This window comes from Neophocaena asiaeorientalis, unplaced genomic scaffold (assembly GCF_003031525.2).
Source record: "Neophocaena asiaeorientalis asiaeorientalis breed wild unplaced genomic scaffold, Neophocaena_asiaeorientalis_V1.1 scaffold91, whole genome shotgun sequence".
Classification (NCBI taxonomy): domain Eukaryota; kingdom Metazoa; phylum Chordata; class Mammalia; order Artiodactyla; family Phocoenidae; genus Neophocaena; species Neophocaena asiaeorientalis.
In genome coordinates this window covers 14,885,418-14,892,797 of record NW_020173198.1, presented here as the reverse complement: position 1 = coordinate 14,892,797, position 7,380 = coordinate 14,885,418, and the positions used below count along the sequence as shown (strand labels likewise).

At 53.7% G+C, this 7,380-nt stretch overlaps 1 protein-coding gene across 1 annotated transcript in view; it reads right to left on the bottom strand.

Moving 5' to 3' along the window:
* EMP2 (epithelial membrane protein 2) overlaps positions 1 to 4,961 on the bottom strand; it is a 39,244-nt gene extending 34,283 nt beyond the window's left edge. Inside the window, exon 1 of the mRNA XM_024744147.1 lies at positions 4,890 to 4,961. The gene's annotated coding sequence lies outside the window, so the exon portion shown is untranslated. The remainder of the gene's footprint in view (positions 1 to 4,889) is intronic.
* Between the last annotated feature and the right edge of the window lie 2,419 nt (positions 4,962 to 7,380).

Genomic DNA, 7,380 nt, shown 5'->3' with positions numbered 1-7,380 from the left:
GAGGTTTGTACCTCTTAACCCCCTTCACCTATTTTGCCCCTCCCACACACCCTGCACCTTGCTCTTTCTAACTTCTGTAACATGACTGATGCATCTTTAGCTGCTTCTAGGTTATTTCCACTTTTTTCCTTTTTCTCTCTCTTTTTCATCCCAACATTGCTGTATGAACATCATCATGCCTGCCTCCCTAGCCAGGTTCATTGGGATGTGGAGGGAAGCCCCCTTCACCTTCGCCCTCCCAGCTCTACCGCCCAGCCCTGCCCTCCCTTCCCGCACCTTGCACTGCAGGCCTAACCGGACGCTCAAGGCTTCTCAAGCAGGGCTCCTGCCTGCAACCTCGGCCTTTTCTTTCCCTCCCTTCTGCAAACCCGGAAATATCACTGCCCAGGGAAATTCTAGGGACTCTTCCAAGTCCATCTCCAGTCCTACAGCCTTAAGGAAACTCTTGAACACCACGACATGGGCTTCCCTGAAACCCCATCTTGTGACCCCGGTCCTGGCGCGTACATCCTTGGACCCACCATCCTCTTCGCTGGACTGTAACCTGCTTTGAATAGAGGGAAATCCCTCTTTGCCTACACAGCTCACTGCCCAGTCACTTAACAGCAGCCATCAAGATGAGAGTGGGCAAGCCAGCCCCTCCCTCGGCTTTCCTTTGGTTCAAGCAAACCACAAATATCTCAAGCCACTTCCATGTATAATACACCAATACATCGACTCCTCCGATCCCTGGAACAACCGTCCAAGGTCATCCAGGCCGCACGATGACCCTCATCAAAGATGGGGAGGACTCCCTTGGAAACTGAGTGGCGGGTTTGGTCTGAAGCTGAACCTCGGGGCTCTTTGCAGAAGACGAGCTTGGGTGGGGAGCTTACAGACATTTCAGGTTTAGTCATGTTGTCAAAAGGATGAACATCTCAGCCCCAGTTACGCGATCTCCCAAAAGGCAGTCAGTCACTCCTGCGCTAAGATTTGTGCCAAATCCAAGGATCACCTGTGCTTATTAATTATACCCTCCCATTATTTAAAAAAAATGCTTTAAAGTTTAAAATATCAACTTAAGTTTCACCCTACACAGTAGTGAAACTATGGGTCTGTGTGCTGTTTGTGTTTTTTTCCCAACTACCAACTGAGAAAAAGACATAATTACTCTTTTTCGTTTCATGTTCAGCTGTGAACTTTTTAAAACGATCTTCGTTACCACCAGTGATAACACGCTTTGGGAAACGTTCATTAGAATAAGATGAATGAGACTTTGGGTCATATTTATTCACTGCAAAATTTTTAAACTAATCTCATTTTAAGGAAAGAGAGCCCTCCAGAGAAGTTTGTGATCAGAAGCGCCAGAAAGAGAAATCTTCAAAGCGACTTCTCTATCAGGCAAACTTACTTGGTCTTAGGCTACAAGCAATTTTCACTGAGGGACTTAACTTGTCCATCTCTGCATCCTGCAGGGTGATAGATGTTTCACATCCAAATTTCTCAGAACAGTCTTGACGCCAAATATCACACCGGCGACCGCTCCCTCAGCTCTAGACCCAGGAGTGCTAGGAAGCTTCTAGAAGCTGATGTCATCCAACCTGTCTGAGGAGGGCAGGAAGCTGGGCAATCTCTTCACCCTCTGTTCCCTTTTGGATCAACAGAAACCCAGCCTCCCCAGGAAAGTGAGAGCCCTGGAAATTCATCTATTCAGGTCAACAACTCCTTGTTAAACCCTTGAGATACCACATGAACAAACCAAGTGTCTTCGGATGGGAAGACGGTCCTCCTCCAGCCTCCGTCGTCCTACTCACCCCCACCCCCAGGATGGACGACATCCTCAGAGCCCGACAACTGTGGCCGGGAGCGACCCAATGCCAGTGGGAAATGACCCACTGCCTGAGCATGGCTCCCGGCCCACCTTTCTCCGATCAGCATCCCAGATGGATGGCACATGCCATAAGGGTCCCTGACCCTGGGGACCTAGCCTGGAAACCCACTGACCACTCCCAGCCATCAGGCTCCTCAGCAGTGAGTCCCCAGACCCAGATCTCGTCCAGGTACTCCCGCCAACTTGCTGAGTGACCTCGGGTGAGTCACTCCACCTCTCTGAGCATCCTTAGCTGGCAAACTGGGACTTTCTAAGGCCCTTTTGTTCCTGAAAATCTTAGTCCATGGCTGCCCTGAATGCAGAGTGCTCTCACCCCTCCTACCCTCTGCCCAAGGCTTGGCTGCCTGGAAGAGCCCCAGTGGCTGGAGCGGAGCAGAGCTAGTGCTGCCATGGGTGTTGGGTTACCAGGCCGGCACTCTCCCTGGGTAGCAGCTCTGTCTCGGATATTTTTAGACTCCCCCCTCGGCCTGTCCCTAACAAGAGCCAGATACATCTGACAATTCGCCCCATGGGTCAGTCCTGCCAAAACAGCACTTTTGGGTCACTCCTGCAGGGAGCAGACTCCATCGTTCCTGGGGTGAGAAAGGGAGCCTCCTCTTCCCACCACCCCTATTCCTACCCCCAGCCTTCCCTGGACAAGATGAAGCCAACATCCAAGCGTCAGGCTCCAGCTCTGTCTAAGGCGCCAGCTGCCCTCGCTCCCTGTTCCAGCTGCTGCTGCCAATTGCCTAAGCCCAGTAAGACGTCCCCGGAGCCCATCCTCCTGCACTGGAGTCCTGTCGCCGACCTTTAACTGCCTCTTCTGGAAGGACTCTGCTCCGCAGTCCCAATGCCTGGGACCGCACCCCACCTTTGGGGGATGGCTGCCACCACCCCGTAGCTGGGGAGCCCACCCCCATCCCGCCTTAGCCCCCGAAGCCCATGTCAGAGGCCTCACTTGTCCACAGAGCTGGGCAGCGGCCGCATGTTGCAACACACACACACACACACAAAACTATGTGCACCTCCCCAGGACAGTGGCTGCACTCCTGCCCTCCAGACAAATCCCGCCAAGCAGCCAGCAATCTACCGCCACCCCATCTGGCCTGGAAAGGCATTCATGTATTTTTGTCTTGACAGACTTCCCTTCCTGGTCATGTCTGGCAGAGTTTACTATGACACAGAGGCGGCCTCGGCTGTACCCCCTTCAACCAGGAAGGCCGCAGAGGGCAGGAGAGTCAGCACGCGCCTGGGGTGAGAAATGAGCCAGTTGAGCCTGCCCGTGAGTCACCTGTTGCTGGAAAATGGAGAGTCCGTGCACACACACTCGTGGTTTCAGCTCCTGTCCTGCAGATATTATGCACAAGGCAGAGAAAGGAAATCTAGGTGAAACACTCACTTCCATTCCAGAAACAAAGGGCCTTAGACATTACTTGTGTGTGCAGGGGAGTGGCGGGGAGGGCTGGATGGTTGTGCCCTGTATTTACAGTTAGTGGCCACAGACCCCTGTGGCAGCTCCATCAGCTGTGGCAGCTCCATCAGAGGCTCCATCAGCTTCTGTCCCCTTCCTTGTCCCTTCCAGGCTCCTGGGGAAACCCGGCTCGTGTCCCTTCCTCACCCGCCGTCCACTTCCTTACTGAGGCCAAATTCTGGGGAGAGGTGGCCAGCAACCGTGAGCGGATTCTGGAATTTCTAACTGAATCAAACTGAAGCACAGAGGTGGCTGCAGACTCTCTGTTTAATTGTGGTAAAATATACATCACAGAATATTGAGCACTTTAACCACTTTTAAGTGTAGAATCCAGTGGCATTAAATACACTTACAATGTCATGGAACCATCACCACTCCCTATACCCAAAATGTTTTCATCCTCCCCAGCTCTGTACCCACTAGCAATAACTCCCCATCCCTCTCTGCCAGCCCCAGGTACCTCTGCTCCACTTTCTGACCCTCTGAATTTGCCTATTCTAAGTGCTTCCTGTCAGTGAAATCATACAATATGGGGGCTACCAGCTGCTTAAGACCCTCTCCAAGCCCATTACCTTGCTCCTCACTCTGCCTGTCACTTTTTAGACTGGCCTCTGCATTTTAGACACAACTAAGTTAAAAGATCACCCCACCTCACCCCACATACACATCTTTGCAGCTCGGGAGGGGGCACTGCCCCTTTTCCCAAACCTGAAACTGGGCTGTCATTCTTGTTCCAAAGTAAGAGGTGGGTCCTGTAGTCCGGAGGGAGGGCTTTGCTCTCTGTAGTCTCCCTCAGGCACAGGTGCCCCCAACTAATCCCCATTTATGAGGTTCCCATGTCAGTCCCAAATTAGGGCCTCCCTGGGGTATATTTAGGACCCTGGATTTGGGGAGAGTGTATAGTCCTCCTGTATACGAGCTCCAGGCTCCCCCTTCTCCGGACCCATGGGTGGGGCCCTCGTAGCCCCCCAGGCCCAACCGGAGTGGAGAGGGGACAGGCGTCATCCAAGCAGTGCCTCCAGCTCCTCCGCTCGTCCAACCTAAGGCAGTTGCTCCCTGCCGCTGGGGGGCGCAACGGAGCCGCCGCCGGGGGCCGAGAGGGGACCCAATGACCCAGCCAGGGCGCAGCGGGTCCGGCGCGCTCCATGAGGCGGGGGACCGTGCGCCAAGGCGCCGGGGGACTTCACACGACGAGAGAGGGGCTACCCGGGACGCCGAGAACCCTGGGAGTGGAGTTGGCGGGGGCGAGGGGAGTCGCCCTGACTCCTCCCCAAACTTTTCCCGCCCGCCTCGACGCAAAAGGCGAAGGAAGCAGTCCGGGGGTGGGGAGGTGGAATTCGGGGTCCCGAGCGAGCTCGGCGCAGGCGGGAAGTCCGCGCCCTCGCAATCTGGCAGAGGAACAGTGGATTTTCGGCAGGGAGGGGCCTCGGCCCCTTCCTGTCCCCCACCAATTGCAGGGACCTCTCTGGGTCCGGTAAGTGCAGTGGCTGGCGACCCCGCTGCCCCGTCGCTCGCAGCCCGGAGCCCCCCGCTACCTGCGCGCGGCTCCCGGGCGAGACCCCGACTCACCGGACGCTGGCGGCTGGACAGACAGTCGGGCTGGGGCGCGAGGCGAGGCCGCCGGACTGTTTTGAAGCTCTGGGCTGGGACTGCGCGCCCTCCCTCCTCCCTCTCCGTGGCGCCGAGCCGCCTCCCCACGTCCCCCCTCCTTCCCCGACCCCGCCTCCCGGGTCGTGAAGTCAGGAGCCCGGAGAGCAGAATGGGAGGGACCGCGGGAAGCGGGTGGGGGACACTGGAGAGAAAGGCCGGAGCCTGGGGAGCGCCCCCAGCCCCAGCCCGCCTCCCTGCGCCACTTGGGCCAAGTTTAGGGCAGAGCTGGTAGCGTAGTTCTGGGGAAAGAGGGAGAAATCCGAGCTTCCTGGCAGCTGGAAGGCATTCCGCGCTGCGCTCGCCCTTACGGGTTTCCAGCTGCCCCTCCTCTCCTGCCCTTCTTCTCCCGCGTTCTTGTCTTCCCTTCCGGTAAGGGTTAAGGACGAGTTTTCTGGAATCCGACTCCCTACTTTAGAACCCCTTCCCTGGCACTTTTCTTAACTTAGTGATCTCCTTAATTTTGCCTGCCTCAGTATCCCCTTCTGGAAATGGAAGTCACAATAGGACCTCTTTCCTTGGGTTGTTGTAAGGCCTGAAAGTGTCATACCTGCGCGGTGCCTGGTACATAGTAAGTGCTCAGTTAATCTTAGCTATGGTTATTTTTATTTTCCGACATAGAGTCCCTGGCCTTGGTGGGAGGTGGCAGGGCAACCAGGGACGCAGTCTTAGGACTCCTCCAGGGTCTGACTCACACAAACCACCACCCATATCTTTTGACCCCGCAGTCCTGGAATTTACTGTCCCTGGCAATGACAGCAAAAGGCAAGGAAATGTCTTTCTCTCCAGCCTCAGTTTCCCCATCTGGGAACTGAGAGGGCTGATCTGCCCTGGAGGTTCTTATGGGATGGGGGAAAAGACCAGAGGGGCCTGAGCCCCATCTGTGGGGCTGTGGAGTAGGGAGGGAGGATTTACTGTATTGAAACACGGAAGCAATTCCAAAACAGGACCACAGCATATTACAGTATATTTTAAGCTTTTAATTGGACACGGTGATGTTATTTGCACACACCCCAAACTATAAGGCAATGGACTTGTGCCACTAACAAAAGAATTAGAAACCCTTTTAAGAAATGCTAACTTATTATGCAGTAGCTGGTCTGGCTGGGACGCCATGCTTAAACTTTCTGATGCGTCTTTTTTCAGTCCTGTCGGGGAAGTCTGCAAGGCGAGAGCCTCCTTGGGTCTAAATTAGAAATCCTTAGGCGATTTGAGGCCCCTTCCAAAGGGCCACCCCACACCCCATCTTGAGGTTCCCCAGCTGGCCTAGTGTCTGACCTGCCACATCTCTTTTAATTTTGAAATTCTATGGCTAATCAAGACTTTCATCTCCCAAGCAAGAGATTCTTTGTAGGGCTGGAGAGGGGGTAGGAAGGTGTTCATTTGAACTGAGACCCCACATAAAAGGGGAGGAGAGTGGGGCCTGGCTGCTGCAGAGGAGGGCCATGCAGGGCCCACCCACCAGCAGGGACAGTGATGCCTGCCTGTCCCATGGCCACCTGGAGGACAGAGAAAACCCAAAAGTCTCTCCCAGAATGGACAGTCCAGGTAGAGGCTGCAGCAGGTGGATTTCTGCCGTTTGCTGAGCCCTCACTCTGTGCCAGTTACTTTACAAATACTGTCATCAATATAACACAACAGTCCGTGAAGGAACTAAGGTTCAGGGAGGCTACCTAAGTAACTCGCCCAAAGGCCCTATTCAAGGGATCGAGTGTGGATTCGAAGTCAGACTGACCGTGGCAAACCCCGCTCTCCTCCTCCCACTACATCCCTATTTACAAAATGCTCACCAGGGTCAAGCCATAATTTCTACCATACCCACTAGCCACCTGAACAAGTATTCACTTAATATTTTTCTTTAAGTCAACTCTATTTATTTAACTATATTTATTTTTAAAAAGGAAGCCCTATATCATCACGGTAAACAGGAAACCAATTCCAACCACCAAAAATAGAAGACAAACTTACAAATATAAACGCTACCCAGAGAAAACAGTGTGAGTACATGCTAACCAGATACTGTTGCTTGAGAGAGTCCGTGAACCTGAGGTTTAGGATCTATTAAAAAGGGAGATCAACAAGAGTAAGATGGGGGTTAGACTCACGCTAAGCACAGAAGGAGACTTTCTCCTTCTAATCAGAACTATTGCAAGATCACTGGAAAAGGGAATTACGTTCCCACTCCATGATTCAAGGCTGGGCAATGCCTCCTCCTCCAAAAATCACCTCCCATTTGCCTTCTGGTGGGGCATGCCCCACACGAGGAAGAACCTGGCCAGACACCAAGATGCCTCTCTGGGACCCAGAGAAAGGAATGATTGATTGCATCTCTCATTTGTTTCCAAACCTTCTCCGGAACCCCACCTACCTGTGCAATTCACCTGCTACTTGCACCCCTTAGTTTTCTCTCTTC